We start from the raw sequence: 27,778 nt of genomic DNA on the forward strand, positions 1-27,778 counted from the left end.
CAAAACTCAGACCAAAAATTCATATCACGAAGATGTTAGAAGCCTTTAAGGAGGACATAAATAATTCCCTTAAAGAAATAGTGGAAAACACAGGCAAACAGGTAGCTCTTAGAGAGGAAACAAATAAATCCCGTAACAAGATACAGGAAAATACAATCTAGTAGGTGAAGGAACTGAGCAAAATGATCCAAGACCTAAAATTGGAAATAGAAACAATAAGGAAAACACAGACGGAGGTAACTCCAGAGATGGAGAACTTAGTGACTTCATAAAGAAATTGGAGAAATCCTATACTAGCAACAACAACAACAACAAAAAAAAAAAAAAAAAAAAAAAAAAAACAAAAAAAAAACACACACCTGAACACTCTAGAAAAGAAGGAAACAAACACACCCACCATGAGTAGACTTCAGGAAAGCATAAACTCAGGGCTGAAATTAGCCAATGAGAAACAAAGAGAATGGTGCAAAGAATCAACAAAGCCAAGAAGGGATCTAAATTAACAAAATGAAAAGGGAGACATAACAGAAACGGAGGAAACAAAAAAAAAAATATATATATATATATATATATATATATATATATATATATATATATATATGAAAACCTAACTATAAAAGCCTATATATACTCTACAAAACTGGAAAATCTAAATGAAATGCATGATTTCCTAGACAGTTAACATTGTGAACATAAAAAAAGAAAGAGCTTAGAGAATATGGTATACAGCGGTGTGGGGGAAGGGGGTCCTCAGCCAGCCCATGCTGAGGCATCCCTTCCCCCTGAGGGACCAGCCAAACACCAGCATAGTATAGAATAGAGTTTATTCAGGGCATGGGATGGGAGTTAAGGGGGTAGTAGAGGCAGAGAAAGGCAGAGAGAGAGAGAGAGAGAGAGAGAGAGAGAGAGAGAGAGGGAGGGGGAGGGGGGGAGGGGGAGAGGGAGAGGGAGGGGGAGGGGGAGAGGGAGAGGGAGAGAGGGAGAGGGAGGGAGAGAGAGAGAGAGAGAGAGAGAGAGAGAGAGAGAGAGAGAGAGAGAGAGAGAGAGAGAGAGACTAGAGAAGCAGAGGCCGGCCATGACCACATGGAGAGAGGGGGGAGGGGAAGAGAGCCCAAGAGGGGCAAGAGAGAAGCTTAGAGTGAGAGAGGTAAGAAAGAGATAAGAGAGGAGGGGGTGAAACCCCACCTGGCTGTTTCAAGGTAACCATGGGGGTGGAGCTTAGACAGAACCCTAACAGATAATATGGAACAAAGATAAATCAAGATCAGGTAAACTATCTAAGCAGTCCCATAACAACTAAGTAGCTGGAAAACGACATTTTTTTTTTAATTTTATTCGATATATTTTTTATTTACATTTCAAATGATTTCCCCTTTTCTGGTTCTCCACTCCCCGAAAGTCACATAAGCCCCCTTCCCTCCCTCTGTTCTCCCACCCATCCCTTCCCACTTCCTGGTTCTGGTTTTGTCTTATACTGCTACACTGGGTCTTTCCAGAACTAGGGGCCACTCCTCCGTTCTTCTTGTACCTCATTTGAAGTGTGGATTATGTTTCGCATATTCCAGTTTCCAAGCTAATATCCACGACATTTAAATACCACTAAACTATAAAACGCACATGGCCAGATGAGTTTAGTGCAAAATTCTACCAGACCTTCAAAGAAGAGCTAATACCCACATTCCTCAAACTATTACACAAGACAGAAAAAGAAGTAACATGACCTATTTATTCTACAAAGTCACAGTTACTCTGATACATAAATCACACAAAAAACCCAACAAAGAAAGATCTTCATACAAATTTTGCTTATGAATATGGATGTAAAAAATATTCAAAATATTCTAGAAAACTGAATCTAAGAACACACCTAAACCATCATTCATCATGACCAAGTAGGCTTCAACCCATGTATGCAGGGATGGTTCATGTATAAAATTCCAACATCATGAGAACTCGGCCTCCCACCAGTCAGGAGAGGCGCATCCATCTTGGTTCCGTACTCCACGGATCGGACTGAGGTACAAAAACATAATCCGAGGCCAACACCGCGGTGGTCTGAGCCCGACGGGCGTTGGCCTGCACCCAGGCCCTGGGCGGGTCGGGGGGGCCATCGGGGTGCCAACCCAGGCAGGAGGTTTTTTTGCACAGGCCTGCGAGCGCGCCGCCGCCATTTTGCCTGCAGGACGACAGAGAGCTCAGGCGGGCAGACCTGTAACAGGCATAGCCTAAGGCTAACAAAGCGGGGGTCCAGGCCCCAAAAGGCACAGGACTGACCCCAAGAACTGGGCGGCTTGGTGGGCCATCTCTGAGTCAACCCGCCCAGGTGATTGTTAGCAAAGCAGACTCTCCCGGCACTTTCAGGGAGCGCGGGCGCGCACGCCCGCCATCCTAGTCACCTGGCAGACCCAATTAACAGTCATAGCCCTAGGAGAACTTTGCTCGGACCTTGGCCTCCCAGGCTTTTGCCTGGACTCAGGGACTGGGTGGCCAGGCTAACCTTGTGTGCGACAGCCCGGTTGGCGGATCGGCTGCCCAGCGGAGTGAGCGGAACACAGGGGAGGTCACAGTAGCATACACAGTCTGCACTCCCTGGGAGTGCACACGGGCTCCATCTGCTCCACAGACACAATCTGGGGCAAGGCCTCAGGCAGAAGCCCTTAGCTCTACTCTCTCCGCTTCCGGATCCAGATCAGTCTGGGCAGCAGCATTACATCTCCAAGTCCTGCAAGTGGCTAGCTGGGCTTCCGGGCGGCCAGCTGGGAGAAGTCAGTGTGCTCCAGTGAATCCAGCAGGCCCCAGCGGGAGCCTTCGGGTGCCTGCTTTGGGATCTGAACAGCCTGGGCAGCAGCACACTTTCTACAAGCAGTGCAGGAGGTAAGCTGTGCACCAGAGGCCAACTGGGAAGGGGCAGCTTGCACTGGTGAGTCCAGCACTGAGAAGATAAACTAACACCAGTGAGAACTAGATGGCAAAAGGCAAACGCAGGAACGTCACTAACAAAAATCAAGGCAATATGGCAACATCTGAACCCAATTCTCCTCTACCAACATGTCCTGGATACCCCAGCACACCAGTAAAACAAGATTTGGATTTAAAATCACTGGTCATGATGCTGGTACAGGAACACATGAAGGTCATATATAAAGAAATTCAGGAGAAAATGGATCAAAAGTTAGAAGCCCTTGCAAGGGAAACACAAAAATCATTGAAAGAAATCCAGGAGAATACAAAAGCCAACAAGGAGGAAATGCAAAAAACACTTAAAGAAATACAGGAGAACTTTGGTCAACAGGCTGAGCTCATGAAAGACGAAACACAAAAATCTCTTAAAGAAATACAGGAGAACTTTGGTCAACAGGCTGAGCTCATGAAAGAGGAAACACAAAAATCTCTTAAAGAATTACAGGAAAACACAAACATGCAAGTGAAGGAGCTAAGCAAAACCATCCAGGATCTAAAATCAGAAGTAGAAACAACTAAGAAAACTCAAAGGGAGACAACTTTGGAGATAGAAAGCCTTGGGAAGAAATCAGGCGACAGAGATGCAAATATCAACAACAGAATACAAGAGATAGAAGAAAGAATCTCAGATGCTGAAGATTCCATAGAAACCATGGACTCAACAGTTAAAGAAAATGCAAAATGCAAAAAGCTTGTAACCCAAAATATCCAGGAAATCCAGGACACAATAAGACCAAACCTAAGGATTATAGGCATAGATGAGAGTGAAGATTTACAACTTAAAGGGCCAGCAAACATCTTCAATAAAATTATGGAAGAAAACTTCCCTAACCTAAAGAGAGAGATGCCCATGAATATACAAGAAGCCTACAGAACTCCAAACAGACTGGACCAGAACAGAAATACTTCCCGTCACATAATAATCAAAACACCAAATGTTCTAAACAAAGAAAGAATACTAAAGGCAGTAAGAGAAAAAGGCCAAGTAACATATAAAGGAAGACCTATCAGAATCACAGCAGACTTTTCACCTGAGACTATGAAGGCTAGAAGGTCCAGGGCAGATCTCATGCAGACTCTAAGAGAACACAAATGCCAACCAAAACTACTATATCCAGCAAAACTCTCAATCACCATAGATGGAGAAACTAAGATATTTCATGACAAAACCAAGTTTACCCAATATCTATCCACAAACCCGGCCCTAAAAAGGATAATAGGAGGACAACACCAATACAAGGAGGGAAACTTCACCCTGGAAAAAGCAAGATAGTAACCTTTCATCAAACCCAAAAGAAGTTAAGCATTAAAATTTAAAAAATAACGTCACAAATGATAGGAAGTAACAATCACTATTCCTTAATATCTCTTAACCTCAATGGACTTAATGCCCCAATAAAAAGACACAGACTAACTGAATGGATATGTAAACAGGACCCTACATTTTGCTGCTTACAGGAAACACACCTCAGGGTCAAAGACAAACACTACCTTAGAGTAAAAGGCTGGAAGACAATTTTACAAGCAAATGGTCTCAGGAAACAAGCTGGAGTAGCCATTTTAATATCAGATAAAATTGACTTTCAACCCAAAGTCATCAAAAGAGACCCTGAGGGACACTTCTTGCTGGTCAAAGGAAAAATACAAAAAGAAGAACTGTCAATCCTGAACATCTATGCACCAAATGCAAGGGCACCCTCTTTCGTAAAAGAAACTTTATTAAAACTAAAAGCACACATTGCACCTAACACAATAATTGTGGGTGACTTCAACACTGCACTTTCCTCAATGGACCGATCAGGAAAACAGAAACTAAACAGGGACACAATGAAACTAATTGAAGCTTTGTACCAATTAGATTTAACAGATATATAGAGAACATTCTATCCTAAAACAAAAGAATATACCTTTTTCTCAGCACCTCATGGTACCTTCTCCAAAATCGACCATATAATTGGTCACAAGACAGACCTCAACAAATATAAGAAGATCGAACTAATCCCATGCCTCCTATCTGATCACTATGGAGTAAAAGTGGTCTTCAATAGCAACAGAAACAACAGAAAGCCCACATACACGTGGAAACTGAACAATACTCTACTCAATGATACCTTGGTCAAGGAAGAAATAAAGAAAGAAATTAAAGACTTTTTAGAACACAATGAAAATGAAAACACAACATACCCAAACCTATGGGACACAATGAAAGCAGTGCTAAGAGGAAAACTCATAGCCCTGAGTGCCTCCAAAAAGAAAATGGAGAGAGCATACATTACCAGATTAATGACACACCTGAAAGCCTTAGAACAAAAAGAAGCTATTTCGCCCAGGAGGAGTAGAAGGCAGGAAATCATCAAACTCAGGGCCGAAATCAATCAAGTAGAAACAAAGAGAACCATACAAAAAATCAACAATACCAGGAGCTGGTTCTTTGAGAAAATCAACAAGATAGATAAACCCTTAGCCAGAATGACCAAAGGGCACAGAGAAAGTATCCAAATTAACAAACTTAGAAATGAAAAGGGAGATATAACAACGGAAACTGAGGAAATCCAAAAAATCATCAGATCCTAATACAAGAGCCTATACTCAACACAACTGGAGAATCTGGAGGAAATGGACAATTTCCTTGACAGATACCAAATACCAAAATTAAATCAGGACCAACTAGACCATCTAAACAGTCCCATAATGCCTAAAGAAATAGAAGGAGTCATAGAAAGTCTTCCAACCAAAAAAAGCACAGGACCAGATGGCTTCAGTGCAGAATTCTACCAGACCTTCAAAGAAGAGTTAACACCAATACTCTTCAAACTATTCCACAAAATAGAAACAGAAGGAACACTACCCAATTCCTTCTACGAAGCCACAATTACGCTGATACCAAAGCCACACAAAGATCCAACAAAGAAAGAGAACTTCAGACCAATTTCCCTTATGAACATCGATGCAAAAATACTCAATAAAATTCTTGCCAACAGAATCCAAGAACACATCAAAACGATCATCCACCATGATCAAGTAGGCTTTATCCCAGGAATACAGGGTTGGTTCAATATACGGAAATCCATCAATACAATCCACTACATAAACAAACTCAAAGAACAAAACCACATGGTCATTTCATTGGATGCTGAAAAAGCATTTGACAAAATTCAGCATCCCTTCATGCTTAAAGTCTTGGAGAGAACAGGAATTCAAGGCCCATACCTAAACATAGTAAAAGCAATATACAGCAAACCGGTAGCCAGCATCAAACTAAATGGAGAGAAACTGGAAGCAATCCCACTGAAATCAGGGACCAGACAAGGCTGCCCCCTTTCTCCTTATCTTTTCAATATTGTACTTGAGGTACTAGCTCGGGCAATTCGACAACATAAGGAGATCAAAGGGATACAAATTGGAAAGGAAGAAGTCAAACTATCATTATTTGCAGACGACATGATCGTCTACCTAAGTGACCCAAAGAACTCCACTAGAGAGCTCCTACAGCTGATAAACAACTTCAGCAAAGTGGCAGGTTATAAAATCAACTCAAGCAAATCAGTGGCCTTCCTATACTCAAAGGATAAGCAGGCTGAGAAAGAAATTAGGGAAATGACCCCCTTCACAATAGCCACAAACAGTATAAAGTATCTTGGGGTGACTCTTACCAAACATGTGAAAGATCTGTATGACAAGAACTTCAAGACTCTGAAGAAGGAAATGGAAGAAGACCTCAAAAAATGGGAAAACCTCCCATGCTCCTGGATCGGTAGAATCAATATAGTTAAAATGGCCATTTTGCCTAAAGCACTATACAGATTCAATGCAATACCCATCAAAATCCCAACTCAATTCTTCACAGAGTTAGAAAGAGCAATTATCAAATTCATCTGGAACAACAAAAAACCCAGGATAGCTAAAACTATTCTCAGCAACAAAAGAAAATCTGGGGGAATCAGTATCCCTGACCTCAAGCAATACTACAGAGCAATAGTGTTAAAAACTGCATGGTATTGGTACAGTGACAGGCAGGAGGATCAATGGAACAGGATTGAAGATCCAGAAATGAACCCACACACCTATGGCCACTTGATCCGCGACAAAGAGGCTGAAAACATCCAATGGAAAAAAGATAGCCTTTTCAACAAATGGTGCTGGTTCAACTGGAGGTCAGCATGCAGAAGAATGCGAATTGATCCATCCTTGTCTCCTTGTACTAAGCTCAAATCCAAATGGATCAAGGACCTCCACATAAAGCCAGACACTCTGAAGCTAATAGAAAAGAAATTGGGGAAGACCCTTGAGGACATCGGTACAGGGAGAAAGTTTCTGAACAGAACACCAATAGCGTATGCTCTAAGAGCAAGAATTGACAAATGGGACCTCATAAAATTACAAAGTTTCTGTAAGGTAAAGGACACCATCAAGAGGACAAATCGGCAACCAACAAATTGGGAAAAGATCTTCACCAATCCTACATCAGATAGAGGGGTAATATCCAATATATATAAAGAACTCAAGAAGTTAGACTCCAGAAAACCAAACAACCCTATTAAAAAATGGGGTACAGAGTTAAACAAAGAATTCTCACCTGAAGAACTTCGGATGGCGGAGAAACATCTTAAAAAATGCTCAACTTCATTAGTCATTAGGGAAATGCAAAACAAAACAACCCTAAGATTTCATCTTACACCAGTCAGAATGGCTAAGATTAAAAATTCAGGAGACAGCAGGTGTTGGAGAGGGTGTGGAGAAAGAGGAACACTCCTCCATTGCTGGTGGGGTTGCAAATTGGTACAACCACTCTGGAAATCAGTCTGGCGGTTCCTCCAAAAACTGGGTACCTTACTTCCAGAAGATCCTGCTATACCACTCCTGGGCATATACCCAGAAGACTCCCCACCATGTAATAAGGATACATGTTCTACTATGTTCATAGCAGCCCTCTTTGTAATTGCCAGATGCTGGAAAGAACCCAGGTATCCCTCAACAGAAGAGTGGATGCAAAAAATGTGGTATATCTACACAATGGAGTACTATTCAGCCATTAGAAACAATGAATTTATGAAATTCTTAGGCAAATGGATGGAGCTAGAGAATATCATACTAAGTGAGATAACCCAGACTCAAAAGGTGAATCATGGTATGCACTCACTATTAAGTGGATATTAACCTAGAAAACTGGAATACTCCAAACATAATCCACACATCAAATGAGGTAAAAGAAGAAAGGAGGAGTGGCCCCTGGTTCTGGCTCTTTCCATTTTCTTTTTGGAGGCACTCAGGGCTATGAGTTTTCCTCTTAGCACTGCTTTCATTGTGTCCCATAGATTTGGGTATGTTGTGTTTTCATTTTCATTGTGTTCTAAAAAGTCTTTATTTCTTCCTTGACCAAGGTATCATTGAGAAGAGTATTGTTCAGTTTCCACGTGTATGTGGGTTTTCTGTTGTTTCTGTTGCTATTGAAGACCACTTTTACTCCATAGTGATCAGATAGGAGGCATGGGATTAGTTCTATCTTCTTATATTTGTTGAGGTCTGTCTTGTGACCAATTATATGGTCGATTTTGGAGAAGGTACCATGAGGTGCTGAGAAAAAGGTATATTCTTTTGTTTTAGGATAGAATGTTCTCTATATATCTGTTAAATCTAATTGGTACAAAGCTTCAATTAGTTTCATTGTGTCCCTGTTTAGTTTCTGTTTTCCTGATCGGTCCATTGAGGAAAGTGCAGTGTTGAAGTCACCCACAATTATTGTGTTAGGTGCAATGTGTGCTTTTAGTTTTAATAAAGTTTCTTTTACAAAAGAGGGTGCCCTTGCATTTGGGGCATAGATGTTCAGGATTGACAGTTCTTCTTTTTGTATTTTTCCTTTGACCAGCAAGAAGTGTCCCTCAGGGTCCCTTTGGATGACTTTGGGTTGAAAGTCAATTTTATCTGATATTAAAATGGCTACTCCAGCTTGTTTCCTGAGACCATTTGCTTGTAAAATTGTCTTCCAGCCTTTTACTCTGAGGTAGTGTTTGTCTTTGACCCTGAGGTGTGTTTCCTGTAAGCAGCAAAATGTAGGGTCCTGTTTACGTATCCAGTCAGTTAGTCTGTGTCTTTTTATTGGGGCATTAAGTCCATTGAGGTTAAGAGATATTAAGGAATAGTGATTGTTACTTCCTATCATTTTTGACGTTATTTTTTAAATTTTAATGTTTAACTTCTTTTGGGTTTGATGAAAGGTTACTATTTTGCTTTTTCCAGTGTGAAGTTTCCCTCCTTGTATTGGTGTTGTCCTCCTATTATCCTTTTTAGGGCCGGGTTTGTGGATAGATATTGGGTAAACTTGGTTTTGTCATGAAATATCTTAGTTTCTCCATCTATGGTGATTGAGAGTTTTGCTGGATATAGTAGTTTTGGTTGGCATTTGTGTTCTCTTAGAGTCTGCATGAGATCTGCCCAGGACCTTCTAGCCTTCATAGTCTCAGGTGAAAAGTCTGCTGTGATTCTGATAGGTCTTCCTTTATATGTTACTTGGCCTTTTTCTCTTACTGCATTTAGTATTCTTTCTTTGTTTAGAACATTTGGTGTTTTGATTATTATGTGACAGGAAGTATTTCTGTTCTGGTCCAGTCTGTTTGGAGTTCTGTAGGCTTCTTGTATATTCATGGGCATCTCTCTCTTTAGGTTAGGGAAGTTTTCTTCCATAATTTTATTGAAGATATTTGCTGGCCCTTTAAGTTGTAAATCTTCACTCTCATCTATGCCTACAATCCTTAGGTTTGGTCTTCTCATTGTGTCCTGGATTTCCTGGATATTTTGGGTTACAAGCTTTTTGCATTTTGCATTTTCTTCATTAGCTATTACTTAATTGAACATATCTAACCTTTAAGAAAATATTGCCCCATTTTCATAATAAAATTATAATTTAACATAATAAATTTCATTCTGAATTTTATTATTCCATGTGAATAATATTCAGCATTTTTAAAGCAATGCATCATTGAAATTCAGCAATGGCAGTTTTAAATAACTGAAATAAAATTTGTTTTCTTGTAAGAATGCCAAAATATTACTCTGTGTGTATTTATTTCTCTGCTTCTCTGTCTCTCTCATTCTCCATGTATCTAATTATCTATCTATGTATCTATTATCTATAAACATATATCATATGTGTATGCACCTGTGGATCATTTCTATAACTTTAATTTATGTGCTAGATATTTATTCCTAAAAGGAAAAAAATTTAAATGTGTGTTAAAATACATTCTATGAAATTATCAAACAACTAAAAATTTAGAAAAACATGAAAAATGACTGAGGAACAATCACTATGAAGATACAACAGATCTGAGCATTTTGAGTTTTAAAAATTATTAATATACAGTCTGAATAAAAGTATTTGATAATTTGTTAATAGATGTTAAATGGCAAAGTGAAATTTACCATACAGTAAAGTACTAGGGAATACTTTTCTGTAATAATAGTTATTGGAAGTCGATCAAAGACAGAATGCACATATGATTTCAATGGTTATTTGGGGCCATTTTGAGGGGTAGATATGTATTGTGACATATAATTTCTTAAACAAAGATAGGAAAAGAATTTTCTGACTTCTATTTAGATCATTTACATATGCCAGTGTATTGTAGAGTCCTATGGAAAAATTGGAAACTTTTCTGTAAAGGCTGCATTTACCTGTCTCATTAGAAATCTCATTGTCTGCACAAGGAGTACATTTGTAGCAGCAGACAGCATTGCCCTCCAGGGTTACTTTCCGGAATCCATGCCCACAACTCTCACTGCACACAGACTGGGGCATCTGAGAAGAATGAAAAGAATGTTATCTAATGCTTAGTGTATTATGAAAAACCTAATAATTACAGTTTCTGAATTGTATTCCCATATATTCTTATAAATACAGAGGATTATTTAGAAAGGTTATACCTTTGAGAAGGCAAATGTGTTTAATGGTTGGTCTGAGAATTATAAAGGTGTTAAAAAATTTTAAACCTTAATGAGTTAGGGACAATTTTAGAAAGTTAAGTGATTGGAGATATGATATCTGAGGCTATTGGTTATCTCCAAATCTCTCGACTTTTCGACTACTATGTTGATCACCTTTCCTTCCACCATAACTGTGAATCTTGACTGTCAATTTGACAGAATATAAAATGATCCTGGAAACAAATATAAGTGTATTTTTGGAAGGAATGGAAAGGTGAATTTAGATAATTTGAAAAGGGTCACCTAAACTTTCACTGTCACTATTCACTTACTTATTTCTAAACAAAAGTATAGGCAGCAAAACAAAACTGCTCTATTCATTGCTGTCCGCATTCAACATCATACATTTGAAAATCATGCATTTTGAAATTTAATGTGCTGCCCCCTCAAACTCCTTGATACTGCAGTCATATATTTATTTGTTGGAGGCAGACGCCTCAGTAACTTATACATATGCATTCCATACAGTTTTCCTTTTTTAGTAGCCTGCAGAGTGAAAAACAACTGATCATGGATTGAAACATCAAAGCGTGGAAAGATATTGGACAGATGAGTATGCACAGAGATTTAAGAGATTCTAACACAGCTACTATATGGGATTTAGAATGAAAAATATCTCATGTATGTTAAAATATTTGAATAATTATTTCCCTATTGGTGGCTCTATTTGGAAAGTTATTGAAACTTTAGGAGATTCAGATTTGCTGGAGGAATTATGTTCGTGGGGTTGGGAATGGTAATCATTTTCTTAGATCCAATTTTCTCATTTTATTAATTGTTAATATGTATGGATAAAAACACTATCTTTCTGGTTCCTGTTCCTATCTTCATGACTATGCCATGCTGTTACACTTCTGTCTATTGTGGAATCTCATAGTTCTGGAACCATAAAAAACAAAATTCTCTGTTTTCCAAAAGTTGTTTTTTTTATTGTGTTTGATTACACAATAAAAAATCTTTTATATTTTCCTTTATATTCATCTCAAATGAGGTGTTTTCTCTAGAACATTGAATCATGAGTAATTTTGTAGAAATTTACTCTTCCCTAGATTCCCTAATTTGTGAAAAGTAGAATAATTCTAATCTTCATACAAGTGAACATTGGAGGAACATGTAACACTCAATACTTCTATTGATCTATATAAAGAAAGATGAAAAGCCAATACTAATACTAGTTTTATTGTATGTTATGTTGATAATAGAAGATTGATAGGCCTGGAGTAAGAAAACAGGCACCATTGTACTAGAAAGCACAATGCTATTGCTAACATAAACTCAAAGCATTGAGATAAGACAACCCACCTCTGAAAATTCTTCTGGCCATTGTATCATCTCTTCAGTTAAAGACAACTGTTGGCCCTGGGGAGCATTTGCAGAAAATGATCCTATTTTCACCTTTTTTCCAAGACCCTTTGGTAAATTCCAAATGTTTAGAATGTCATATTCTGCATTTAATTTCTGTCTCCCATCTAAATTCATTTTTTCTCTCACCTCAATGTCCTTCAGGAAAGAGTGTAGCTGAAAAGATTCATGAATTTATATTGCACTGTGTCCAACTAACTGTCAGGGCAGAACCTCTGTTTTAGAATCTGTCTTCTTGTTCTTAATTTCTGATAGGAATGTCAACATTAATGAACCTTCCTATAATGCTAAAGTGAAAATTCAAGTTTGTGGGATGCCATTCTCCATCTGAAAGTTCACTCAGCTCTAATGGAAACCTTTAAATCAAGGTCAGATAATAAATCAATGACTTCTAACTCATGTAAATGTTAGTTATTTGAAACCTACCCAAACCCCTTTGCTTTCAGAGTATCTTCAGAGAACTCGTACTTAAAATGAGGGGTTTGATGCCTAAATAATAAATAAAGACATCATTAAAGTAAAAAAAAGCTGTAATTATTATAGTTAAATGCCCACTTTTTATTTTATTTCTTTTGTAAGAAATTTATAGAGAAAACATTGATTTTTAACAACTATTACAAGAATATTTTACAACTATTAATGGCAGGAACTTGGTGAAGATGAAGCACATTTCCTCCCGGTATCTTGCATCCCATCTCTCAACAACATACTTTGGAAACTCTCATGATCTCCAGGTAAGCTTAGAAACACAAAAATCCCTGTCATTGTGGACAACATAAACTAAATTTTACAATATTGAAGTACATGTCACTGCAAATCTCAACAACAAACACGTGAATCTCTCCTGACCTTTAGATAACTTTAGAAACACAAAATTTCTTCTAACCATGAACAACCTATACTACATTTTACAATACTAAAGTAAATGTCACAGCGAATCTCATACATCAGAGTGCTGACAATACAATACAGTAGAAAGGATAATACCTGCCAGGGGAAAAACACGATTTTTTCCCCATTTTCATATGATTGCATCTGTACTTGTTGAAGTCTCATCTCATGGAGACTGTGAGCCACAGCATACACAGCATTATATATGCTGGTACTCTCATCACTCATGGACACATCAAGTATGTGATGAGGCAATAAATCCAAAGAAGCATTGACCTGACAGTTGTTCAGAAGTTGACAACCAATGTCAGAAAATGAACACTTGAAGAACAAATGCCACAACTTAGGAAGATAAATATCTTCTGGGTATTTGTAGGGATTAACTGTTTGAATAAAATTTGTAAACTCTAATCTTTCTGTATAATAATGTATAAAAATGAGACTTCCATGGAATGAGTCTAACATGAAATAATCAGCAGAGTCAGTAACATGAGGTTCAACGTTCATGACCCAGACTTTCCATGTCAACAACCTTTGCCCAATATTTCTCATTAGACCTTCTAAAGAATCAGTGTCACCATAAATAATTACAACATTTGTGTCATCCATATTTTTCCAGAATTTGTTAAGATGTGAAGTCCAGGTAGCAGGGATCATTTTCACAAAAGCTATGCAGATTCCTTTTCTCTCCATCTAATTTCTGAACTCTGCTAGAATTTTATTTCCTTTATGGTCATCTGGGAGAATGAGACCAACCCAAGACCACCTAAAATGAACCACCAAAGAGACAATACCAAGTGAAAGAGATGAGGACTTGGGGACCATCTGGTAGAGAGAAGAATACTGATTTTGGTCACTCAAAATAGGATCATAAGGACCAAAGGAAAGCTGAAACAATTGAGAAAGAAGAGGAACAATATTAATATCAAACACAATTTCACTTCCTAATCAAAAGATGAGAACAAGAAAAAACTATTTTTCCCAATTTTAAAAGAAAATTTTACTTTTAGCATTTTACAGAAATTCCTGGCAAGCCTGTTAGTTACACATACCTGGTTTAATTTATTTCACAGTATATTCTCCTGCAAACAAGAGACATTGGATTGATCTCCATGTGTTTGAGTTCTTGTTTTGATATTTGAATAATTAAAATAACCCTCTTTTAATTTTAAAAACATCTATATTATCAACAAAGAACTCTCAATTCCCAGTTGCTAAACTACACGTTTTCTCACCTGTGGAAATTTAAAGAGTTGAAATACTGTGCCAATTTGGGCAGATATAGTCCATGATGCTCCTGTGAGTGCAGCAGTAAAATACCTATTTTCACAGTTGTAATTAGGTAAAATATACTTCTTTCTATGAGCTGTGAGCCAAATAAAAGCATTGATAAGTGTGTCCTTCTCAGTGAATCTAACATTGTAGAAATCAAATCCAAGAGATATATTGGGTAAAAGATTGGGGTTCTCATTGATCTCTTCAATGGCAAATGTCAGAGCCAGAATATACTGGTAGTTTTTAAAATTATACCTATGTAAATAGCATAAAAATATGCAAAAGGAATATTACCTTTATCACACATGACTGAATATTTGTACAGCAAATTTTATAGTTCATCTTCTTTCTAAGAAATATAAAATTTAATATCTTCACCATGAGTATGTGGATCTAGATTGGGTAAATGTATTAGAGTTAGGCAAGATAATTTAGCATTACCATTCTTTAATATGAGTTGGGTAAAGAGAACTGGAAAAAGACCAAATTCCCTTTTGAATACTGATGCAAAAACACTCAATAAAATTCTTGCAAACAAAATCCAAGAACACATCAAAGCAATTAATAGTGTACTTTTCCCAGAGAACACAAGTTCTGTGGATAGAAAATATATTAGGTAACTTTCATCAGTCCAAAATTCAAAATCTCAAAGTCCTAATGTTAATTCTAGAGTATTTGACTACCAGAATTATTAAAACATAAAACCATAATGAATAACCTGGCAGCTATGTTAAAAGACAGTTGCTTATGATACCTATTTTTGCACACTTTTAATATTTATTATATTATTATTTTATAAATAAATGTATGAGCTTTGATATTAATTTTTCTATGTATCTGATATTTCAATAGATTTCATGCCAAAAAATAATTTATCAAAATAATTATTAAACATTATTTTTAAAAGAAAATCAGAGGGAGACATAACAAGAGAAACCGAGAAAATGTAAAAAATCATCAGATCCTAAGATAAAAACCTTTATTCAACAAAACTGGAAAATCTGGATGAAATGGACAATTTCTTAGACTGATACCAGGTACCAAAGTTAAATCAATATCAGATAAACAATCTAAATAGCCCCATAACCCATAATGAAATAGAAGCAGTCATCAATAGTCTCCCAACCAAGAAAAGCCCAGAACCAGATGGGTTTAGTGCAGAGTTCTATCAGACTTTCAAAGAAGACCTAAAACCAATACTCTCCAAACTATTCCACAAAATAGAAACAGAAGGAACCCTATCAAAGTTGTTCTATGAAGCCACAATTACTCTGATGCCTAAACCACACAAAGAACCTACAAAGAAGGAGAACCAATTCAGACCAATTTCCCTTATGAATATTGATGGTTCAATATAAAGAAAACCATCAGTGTAATACTCTACATAACAAACTCAAAGAAAAAAGCTACATGATTATCTTATTAGATGCTGAAAAAGCATTTGACAAAATCCAACAACCCTTCATGGTAAAAGTCTTGGAAAAATCAGGAATTCAAATCATGCCATGTTTTCCCAAACATAGCAAAAGCAATATACAGAAAACCCTTAGCCAACATCAAAATAAATGGAGAAAAAATTATAGCAATCATACTGAAATCAGGGACTCGACAAGGCTGTCTATTCTCTCCATATCTATTCAATATAGTACTTGTTCTAGCCAGAGCAATTAGACAAAAAAAAGAGGTCAAAGGGATACAAATTGCAAAGGAAGAAGTCAAAATATCATTATTTGCAAATGATATGATAGTACACTTAAGTGCCCCCCAAAAAATTGCACCAGAGAACTCCTAAACCTGATAAACAACTCCACCGAAGAGGCTGGATATAAAATTAACTCAAGCGATTCAGTGGCCTTCCTCTACCTAAAGGATAAACAGGCTGAGAAAGAAATTAGAGAAACAACTCCCTTCACAAGAGTCACAAATAATATAAAATACCTTGATGTGACTCTAATTAAACAAGTGAAAAATCTATATTATAAGAATTTCAAGTCTCTAAAGAAAGAAATTGAAGATATCAGAAGATGGAAAGACATCACATGCTCATGGATTGGCAGGGTTAATATAGTAAAAATGGCCATCTTGCCTGAAGCACAGATTCAGTGAAATCCCCATCAAAATTCCAACTCAATTCTTCATAGAGCTAGAAAGAGCAATTTGCAAATTCATCTGGAATAAGAAAAAAACCAGGATAGCCAAAACTATTCTCAACAATAAAAGAACTTCTGGCTGAATCACCATCTCTGACCTCAAGCTGTACTACAGAGCAATCCTGATTTTAAAAACTGCATGGTATTAGTACAGTGACAGGCAAGTAGATCAATGGAATAGAATTGAAGACCCAGAAATGAACCCTTATACCTATGGTCACTTGATCTTTGACAAAGGAGCTGAAAACATGCAGTAGAAAAAAGACAGCATTTTTAATAAATGATGCTGGTTCAACTGACAGTTAGGATGTAAAATACAAATTGATCCATACTTATCTCCTTGCACAAAGCTCAAGTCCAAGTGGATCAAGGACCTCAACATAAAACTAATACACTGAATAAACATACACTGAAACTAATAGAAAAGAAATCAGGGAAGACCCTCAAGCACATGGATGGGCACAGGGGAAAAGTTCCTGAACAGAACACCAATAGCTTATGCTCTAAGATCAAGAATTAACAAATGAGACCTCATAAAATTGCAAAGCTGCTATAAAGCAAAGGACACTGTCAATAGGACAAAATGGCAACCAACTGATTGGGAAAAGATCTTTACTAATCCTGTATTTGATAGAAGACTAATATCCAATATATACAAAGAACTCAAGAAGTTAGACTCCAGAGAACCAAATAACTATTAAAAAATGGGATTCAGGGCTAAACAAAGAATTCTAAACTGAGTAATATCAAATGGCTGAGAAACACCTATAGAAATATTCAACATCCTTAGTCATCAGGGAAACTCAAATCAAAACAACCTTGAGATTCTACCTCACACCAGTTAAAATGGCTAAGATCAAAAACTTAGGTGACAGCAGATGCCAACAAGGATGTGAAGAGGAGAGGAACACTCCTCCATTGTTGGTGGGAATTGAAAGCTGGTAAAACCACTCTGGAAATCAGTTTGACGATACTTCAGAAAATTGGACATACTATTACCAGAAGACCCAGCTATACCACTCCTGGGCATGTAACCAGAATATACTCCAACATGTAATAAAGACACATGCTCCACTATGTTCATAGCTGCTTTATTTATAATACCCAGAATCTGGAAAGAACCCAGATGTCCCTCAACAGAGGAATGGATACAGAAAATGTGGAACATTTACACAATGGAGTACTACTCAGCTATTTAAAACAATGAATTCACGAAATTCCTAGTCAAATGGATGGAGCTGGAAACTATCATCCTGACTAAGGTAACCCAATCACAAAAGAACACACGTGGTATGCACTCACTGATAAGTGGAGATTAGCCCAGAAGTTTAGAATACCCAAGATAAAATTCACAGACCAAATGAAGCTCAAGAAGAAGGAAGACTAAAGTATGGATACTTTGGTGCTTCTCAGAAGCAGGAACAAAATACCCATGGGAGGAGATACAGAGACAAAGTGTGCAGCAGGAACTGAAGGAAAGAACATCCAGAGACTGCCCCACCTGGGGTTCCATCCCATATACAGTCACCAAACCCAGACTTGTGGATGCCAACAAGTGCTCGCTGACAGGAGCCTGATATAGCTATCTCCTGAGAGGCTTTGCCAGTACCTGAAAATACAGAGGTGGGTGCTCTCTGCCAGTCATTAGACTAAGCACAAGGTCTCTTAGGGAGGAGGTAGAGAAAGTTCCCAAGGAGCTGAAGAAGCTTCAAGTGCCATAGGAGGAACAACAATAGGAACCAACCAGTACCCCCAGAGCTCCAGGGACTAAGCTACCAACCAAAGAGTACACATGGAGGGACCCATGGCTCCACCTTCATATGTAGCAGAGGATGGCCTTGTTGGACATCAAAGGGAAGAGAGGCCCTTGGTCCTCAGAAGGCTTGAAGCCACAGTATAGGGGAACACCAGGACAGGGAAGCAGGAGTGGTTGGGTTGGTGAGCAGGGGGAGGAGGTATTGAATAGTATTTTCAGAGGGGAAACCAGGAAAGGGGATAACATTTGAAATGTAAATGAAGAAAATATCCCCCCCAAAAAATTAAAACACAATAAAAAAGTAGAATATCAGCACATAATTTTTTTAAAAAATTTAAAATAAAAATTAAAATATAGAAATTTAAAAAAATTGTCCAATGGAAATGAATTGAAAACTTGGATGTTTAATTGTGAAAAAAAAGGATTAATGACCATTCCACATTTATAAATACTGTGTACTCAAACAAATACATATATAAATTTAAAGATACTTATGATTTTTGAAAATTCTACACATGTATAAATATACCAACATTCCCTATTTTGTACTTTATACTACAGAAACCAGAGGAGCACAAACTCTCCAACAACAGAGCAATGATAAGAGGAAACTTTAATAAAACACATTTGGTCTGGTCTTAGCATATCAATTTTGAAAGCACACGGTATATAATAAATATATTTTGATAATGAAAACTCTTTTTACTAATTATTTCCTTCAGATTAGAGTAAAATTGGATTAACTTGCCCTTTCCTTTGCTCTATTTAAAAATTTATGCACCTCCTTTTTCTTTCTTAAATTCACCAAATATTTTTTATTAATTTCACTGGAGGACTCAACCTTACACACACACACACACACACACACACACAGAGAGAGAGAGAGAGAGAGAGAGAGAGAGAGAGAGAGACAGAGAGATACAGAGAGAGACAGAGAGAGACAAAGAGACAGAGAGACAGAGACAGAGACAGAGAGAGCTATAGGTAACCAAGTAATGCAATGAAATAGTCTTCTGACAGTATAATTTTCTTCCATGAGAAAGAGGACAACAATTTGTTTTCCCATAGCAAATGTTCAACCTGAAAGTGTACTTGCAATTAAAAGTATACAGACTAAAAAGTTTTTTAAAGACTAAACAATTTGACTAGAGTTTATGTGAAAATATCTGAAGATAAGGTGAGCTTTCAACATTAGCAACTGCCTAGATGAAAATTAGTGTAAGGATGATAAAACCCATGGGGAGGGAACTCAGACACATGTCGTTAAAGCAGTGATATGATGGAAATGTTAGAGTTAAATAAAATAGAGCAATTGTCAGCATCGTAAATAGACCCTTACATTCAGGACAACATCTAAAGTAAGACCCAGTGAAGAGGAAAGGAACATTTGTGTTAAGAATGATGGACACTTCCAATAAAAGACAAAGCTATGATATGAACAAAATGACTGTAGTCTGATTATCACTACTTTCCACAGAGAGTTTCGGTTTTATATCTCAATTATTGGATAAAATTTTATTTTGATTAATATGTGTAAAGTGCCAGTAGGTTTTTGAATGTGCATAATTATTGAGGTTTCAGCTGTTTGGATATGTCAAGAAATAGGAGGTTTGGTAAAATTAAATGTAATATTCTGAATGCTCAGAAAAAGATATTTTAATTAATGAGAATTGATAAAACTCTATGAAGGATGGTAATGACTACAGAATATACAGACAAATTACTTGAAAACATTAGAAATCAGAGAAATTCTTTGAATTCATTTCTGCAGCATAAGATTTTCACCAAATACTTAGAAACTATCACTATTTACTTACTAATTCAATTGCAATAAAACAAGGTAAAATATTGCATAGTTCTATTTTGTATATATTTCAGCTTAGAACTGATTTTACAAATAATCAATCTACAAAAATCTTAATGTGAACTTTTTAGTTGGATGCACACATATATCTCTATAAGATTAATGGTGAAATAATCCTTACAGTGGAGAGAAACAAGGGCGATCAGCACTTATCTCAGGGAGATCTTCTCAAACACTCTTACGCTATAAAGGTTAGTGTGTATGAATCATATAAGAGGGTTGTGCTTTTATTTCTGGCTTTGCTGGAATCACCTCTGCTGATTACGTATTCCTTACAAAGCACACTATGGAAAATAGGATCTAATAAAGAAGATCTGAGTGACAATAAGAAGCACAAACTGGACCTGAATGAAAACAAGTGCCTAAAACAGGGGTGACACCAAGATGGATATTTCTAACCAACATAAAATAAATGAATGCCATAGAGGAGTTGGCTGAGCACTAAAATCTAGTTTATCTCTGTTCTTAGGCAAATGGATGGAGCTAGAGAACATCATACTAAGTGAGGTAACCCAGACTCAAAAGGTGAATCATGGTATGCACTCACTAATAAGTGGATATTAACCTAGAAAATTGGAATACCCAAAACATAATCCACACATCAAATGAGGTACAAGAAGAAAGGAGGAGTGGTCCCTGGTTCTGGAAAGACTCAGTGAAGCAGTATTCGGCAAAACCAGAACGGGGAAGTGGGAAGGGGTGGGTGGGAGGACAGGGGGAGAGAAGGGGGCTTATGGGACTTTCGGGGAGTGGGGGGCTAGAAAAGGGGAAATCATGTGAAATGTAAATAAAAAATATATCGAATAAAAAAAAAGAAAAACCACATAACTGAAATTCAAAGAAAATGGGAGATAAATTATAAGGCCAATTCAGAATCATAATGTAGTTAGGATTGGAGCCATATGCACTGCAAATATGCCTAAGGTATGACATGATAGAACTAATCTAGGATGGCATTATCTATATAGGAAATGCTCTAAAAACTTGCTATGGAATATTTTATAGGCTTCCTATTCTGATATAAAGGTAATCCACATTTGTTTAACTGTACATATTTTTGTTTTTAAATAGTTCTGCACTTGAAAATAATAATAAAGACTTATTATTTTCAGAGACTGAATACTGATAATTTCTCATCAAAGAAAACCTTCATGTACTTTGAACAAGAAATATAAAATGTGAAATATGTATAAAAACACATCACATTGTAAAATATTTTCAAATAACCTACCAGCATAAATGTTTGTGTATTACTATGGTGAATTGTTCATAATGGTACATAAACTTAGAGAAATAATATTTCTATTTAAATCTAAATTGTCAAGGAGTATATTCTTATGATACATTGGTTTTTATCAAGCAATGCACATAAGAAACAATTGTATAGTTGCTGAAATCCACTTTGAGGTATAAGTTTAAACCCATACTTTACTTGATGTGAAACAAGATAATTCACCCTCCAAAACATTAAAGGAAATTCTCAACTTGATTTGGAATTATGCTAGGTAGACCAATAAAATAATTCAACATATTGCTGGGTAGTGGTGGCGCACGCCTTTAATCCCAGCACATGGGAGGCAGAGGCAGGCAGATTTCTGAGTTTGAGGCCAGCCTGGTCTACAGATTGAGTTCCAGGACAGCCAGGGCTACATAGAGAAACCCTATCACGGAAAACCAAAAAAAAAAAAAAAAAAAAAAAAAAAAAAAAAAAAAAGAACTCAAAATGTCTTAGCCAGTTCAGGATTCTGCTGCTGACGCCTCATAAGGCCTGAGTTTGATCTTAGCACACTCACTGTAGGATGACATAATTTGATCGCAGAATTTTCTTTCACATGAGAATGTTAGCTACCTCAAAAATATGTGCACATACAAATAATGAATGTAATAACAAGTGTGAAAATACTGTACTGTGAATATGTCAATGGTATAAAAAAGCACTTTTCTCTCAAAATCATTACATATTATTCATGAGCACTACAAAACAAATGCTCATCCCCTATTATGATAGACTAAAGAAAAGAATTATATGTAAATGCAAATGTAATAATTACAAGGAATGCATTTAAGCTCACAAAGCTAATAAGAAATATGAATTGTAGAGAACAAAAATATTCATCCATTGAAATGCAAAGAAAATTCCAAAATGATAAATAAAGTATCAAGTGAAAAAAATAAATGAAAGTCCTAATCTTTGTGGAATATATGCCTTTCTGTGGTCAGTGCTACATTAGAAAACTACACCAAATGAATGAGGTTTGTAAGGTAATTCTGTTAATTCCTTTTAATAAAAGCCATTGTATTTCTCTCACAAATTTTGGTTGTTTTTTTCTGAATTTATGACACCTTAAACATTTTGACTGGAAACAATCCTGTGAAATAGCCAGACACTAAATGCTTACATAACTGAAAAATATAGTCTTTCTGCAAAGGGCTTGATGCTTCACAATATAAAGTCAAGCACATTCCAATGGAGAGAGGTGCATGAACTGTTGATATAACGTACAGAGGAAAAGTGGACTCATACGGAACAGTAATTATAATGTAGAAGAAAAGGCCTCAATGAACATCCAAACTTGACATACCTGTTATGCATATGAGAAAACTATGATATTACTTGAGACAAAATTTGATGTTGTAAAAAATTAGATCTACCATAAAGTAGTTTATCCAAATAACAAATCTTGGATAGCCATAATTGCTACATTACAAATTTTCAAAATAAATCTGTCAAGGTAACAAAATATTCAATTTGCTTTTATATCTTGACATTTTTCTCCCCCAGTATCTTTAATTTAATGACTTAATGACTCACTACAATTTGACAAAACATAGTACTGTCAAACACCTGTATTTCATTTGGTCATTTTGCATTTGTTGATATCCAACACATTTATTCTTATGTTCACAATGATTTACAAGTGGTATTGCTCTAGTTAGGGCCTTACTTCCTGGATCAGTACAAATAAAAGAAGGTCTTAGAAAGATAGAAATGTCTAATAAGTAAAAACACTTCTCATTTCCTTCATGAACTAATATTTCTCTCTAATTCAGCCAGACTTATCTGACACTATCCATTAATCTGGAATATATCATACAAACTAAGAAATATCCCAAAGACAACACCCTCATAGTAACTATGTTTTGGTGAACTCATCCAAAGAGATGAGAATAAATAATGGAAACTAATGGAAGATACATGTACACACAGTAAAGGTGAAAAGAAAACTCAAATTAGCAACCAAACAGTTATATCAGAACTTAAGATAAATTAAATATCTGTAGAGAACAGAAGTATTCACAACTTCTAATTGTGACTCTCTAAGTATGGAATCAACTCCATATAATAAAATCAACCTCTTCACTCAATTATTATCATAATGATGACAACTTCTTGCATTCAAGGACATCATCTAATATCACAAGCACAAATCAGGAGTTCAGAAATGCTATGAACAACAAGATCAGGGTCAGATTAAATCATACTTCCAGAAACTCATAACACTGGAAACTATTCAGACTTTGAAAAATGACAGAAATGGTCAAATTAGTGGTTAGAGTCATCAATCAAATGAAGAAACAAACATGAAAAAAGTCAGTTACTAGTGCATTTCACATTTAAGCAAAGAAAAGAGCCAAAAAGAAAATTAAATTGAGAAAAACATTTTAGAATCTCTAATAGAAATAGAAAAATTGTCACAACAAAACCCCCAAATATTAAATAAGTTTAATGAGTACACCCACTAAATTATGATAATTCTGAACTCAAACAATGAATTAGTGTACTTACTGTAGGTAATTGTCCATATAATAGTATGGTAGATATGAATGTGGAATTTTGTTCATGGTGTAGTAAGTATGAATAGGGAAAAATGCACCAATAACCATATCACCTTTATGGTGAAAATCTTCAGTGATTATGTAATAGCATTTACTAATATTAAAGCTTATAAAGGCACAGAAAAAAATAGGAATCTGCAAGATCAACTGGATAAAAATCCAAGAGAACAGCATTTTACTACATGGGATTGCTTGAGGCAGATCAAACAATATCCAATAGATATATATGATCAGGTCATATTTTTGTGACCATGTAAGTTTAAACTTCATTGATGAATGAGGCTGTCACACTATTAATTCCAAGGTTTTCATGTTGCTTCCTAGATGATATTTGGTATTTTGAAACTATTTTTTTCTCTCACCTCTGCAGCTGAGGTCTTGTACTCAGGTAAAAAAACAACCTGGAAAATATGTTTGTTCATATTCTTCCCTAGCCAAAGGCATTATGATTTCAGTCAGTACTACAAATAGCAAGAGATCAGGGATGAACTCCTCCTGAGATGATCTGGCTAAAGTGTGAAGCAAAAAAGCTTTCATATAAAACAACTTTGGGTGTTTCCCACAGGTTACATCAGAAAAAAACCAACTTAGGGAAAATGAAAGGGCAGAAAACAAACTGTTGTAGGTATAACCACTCAAAATTAATGTATTGCCTTGTGTAGGTCCCTTTGGGGTTTAGTAGTAAAGACACAGGGCAACCTGTGTAAGGAAAGGCTGCTGGCACTTTTGATGGGGCACTCTCACAGCTAACCTTCAGGACCTGAATCTCTTATGGCCTTGTTGTGCCGACTGCATGACTCTCGCAGCTCTAACTCTGGGTCCTTTTCCTGTTCTTTCATCATTCGATGTCATTTTTTTTTTTTCAGCATTGCTGCATTTAATCCATCTTTGGCTTGCCCTGCCACAGATACAGCTATTAGCACTTTATTAATCAAAGGCCATACAAAAATAATAATTTTATACAAAAATAGCCACTCCATGGGTAAAAAGGAAAAGGTTCATTCTAAACTGACAAGGCTGTTTCCCAGGAAAGCAAGGAAAAGTCATAAAGCCCAAAAGTGACCTATACAAGTTAATAGGTATGATTCATATGTTAATGTAAGAGGCACATTTTTAATTAACCCACAAAAACAAGACTCTTCCTCAAACCCAATATAGAATGGGGCTTTTGTTTACATGTCTGACATTATAAAAAGGATTTTCTTGAAGGACAAGTAAACATATGTTACTCATATAAAATATTTTGCAGTTTGAGTTTGAGCAATTAGCAAATGCATAAGAAGTCAGAAATACATCATGAATTAGTTTTTGCTAATGTGAATAAGTTTTTGTAACATTAAAGTTTCTATCAAAATACAGAAATTCTTACTGATCTAAGATATTTAAGACGTTTTGTCACTTTTTTTTTAGTTTTTTTTCTTATTGGATATTTTTGGATTTACATTTCAAATGATCCCTTTCCTAGTTCTCCCTCCTCCAGGAATTCCCCTATCCTATTACCCCTCCCTGTGCTTCCATGAGGGTGTTTCTCCACCCACCCACCCACTGCCACCACCACCCCCACCCCACACATTCCCCTACACTGAGGCATCTAGCCTTCACAGGACAAAGGGCCTTTCCTCCCTTTGACGTCCAACAAGGCCATCCTCTGCTACATATGGATCTGGAGCCATGGATCACTCCATGTGTACTCCTTGATTGATGGTTTAGTCCCTCTTGGGGGTACAGGTTGGTTCATATTGTTGTTCCTCCTATGGAGCTGCAAACCCCTTCAGCTCCTTCATTGAGGATTCTGTGCTCAGTGCAGTGGTTGGCTGAGAGCATTCACCTCTGTATATGTCAGACACTGGCAGAGCATCTTAGGACATAACTATATCAGACTCCAATCAGCAAGCACTTCTTGCCATTCACAATAGTGTCTGGGTTTGATGACTGTATATAGGAAGGATCCGCAGGTGGGGCAGTCTCAGGATAGCCTTTCCTTTAGTGTCTGATCCACACTTTGTCTCCATATTTCCTCCATTAAATATTTTGTTCTATCCTTCTAAGAAGGACTGAAGCATCCACACTTTGGTCTTCCTTCTTTTTGAGATTCATGTAGTCTGTGAATTGTATCTTGGATATTCTGAGCTTTGGGGATAATATCCACTTATCAATGAGTGCATACAATGTGTGGTCTTCTGTGAGTAAAACTCAGGATCATACTACTTTCTATTCCATCCATTTGCCCAAGAATTTCATGAACTCATTGCTTTTAACAGCTGAGTATTAATTATGTAAATGTACCACATTTTCAGTATCCATTCCTCTGTTGAAGAACATCTGGTTTCTTTCTGGCTGTTATAAATATGGCTGCTATGAACGTAGTGGAGCATGTGTCCTTATTATATGTTGGAGTATCTTTTGGGTATATGCCCACGAGTGGTACAGCTGGGTCCTAAGGTAATACTATGTCCAGTTTTCTGAAGAACCACCAAACTGATTTCCAGAGTGATTGTACCAGCTTGGAATTCCATCAACAATGAAGGAGTGTTCCTCTTTCTCCACATCCTTGCCAGCATCTGTTCTCACCTGTGATTTTGATCTTAGCCATTCTGACTAGTATGGAATCTCAGGGTGGTTTTGATCTGCATTTTTCTGATGACCAAGAATTTTGCACATTTCTTTGGGTGCTTCTCTGCCATTAAATATTCCTCAGTTAATAATTCTTTGCCTAGCTCTGTACCACATTTTTAAATAGTGTTATTTAATTCTCTGGATTCTAACTCCTTGAGTTCTTTATATATATTGGATATTAGCCCTCTATTAGATATAGGATTAGAAAAGATCTTTTCCCAATCTGTTGGTTGCAGTTTTGTCCTATTGACAGTGTTCTTTGCCTTACAGAAGTTTTTCCATGGTGTGAGGCCCCATTTCTCTATATTTGATCATAGAGCATAAGCCATTGGTGTTCAGTTTAAGAATTTTCCCCCTTGCCCATGTGTTTGAGGCTTTTCCCAACTTTCTCTTCTATTAAATTCAATGTACTGGTTTTATATGGAGGCCCTTAATCCACTTGGACTTAAACTTTGTACAAGGAGATAAGAATAGATCAATTTGTGTTCTTCTACATGCTGACCACCAGTTGAATCAGCTCCGCTTGTTGAAATTGCTGTCTTTTTTCCACCGGATGGTTTTAGCTCCTTTGTCAGCGATCAAGTGACCATAGGTGTGTGGATTTCTTTGTGGGTGTTCATTTCTAGTGTGCTGATTTGCCTGCCAGTACCTATACCATATAGTTTTTATCACTTGCTCTGTAATACAGCTTAAGGACAGGGATGGTGATTCCCCCAGAAATTCTTGTATTGTTGAGAATAGTTTTTATTACCCTGAGATTTTTTTGTTATAACAAATGAAATTGCAAATTGCTCTTTATAAAGAGTTGAGTTGAAATTTTGATTGGTATTGCATTGAACCTGTACACTGTTTTGGCAAGGTGACCATTTTTACTGTATTAATCCTGCCAATCTGTGATCAGGGGAGACCTTTCCATCCTCTGAAATCTTCTTTGATTTATTTCTGATGATGATTTTTTTTTAATTTCCTTGGATTTTGTTCTTATGTCTCCCTTTTGATTTCTGGTTTTAATTTGAATACTGTCTCTGTGCCCTCTGGTTATTCTGGCTAAGGGCTTATCTATCTTTTTTGATTTTCTCAAAGAAC

General features: G+C 36.7%; 1 pseudogene; it reads right to left on the minus strand.

Annotated features, from left to right (window-relative positions):
• Positions 1-10,150: 10,150 nt before the first annotated feature.
• LOC127673771 (vomeronasal type-2 receptor 116-like) lies at positions 10,151-24,250 on the minus strand (annotated as a pseudogene).
• Between the last annotated feature and the right edge of the window lie 3,528 nt (positions 24,251-27,778).

Source organism: Apodemus sylvaticus, chromosome 23 (assembly GCF_947179515.1).
Source record: "Apodemus sylvaticus chromosome 23, mApoSyl1.1, whole genome shotgun sequence".
In the NCBI taxonomy this organism is placed as follows: Eukaryota; Metazoa; Chordata; class Mammalia; order Rodentia; family Muridae; genus Apodemus; species Apodemus sylvaticus.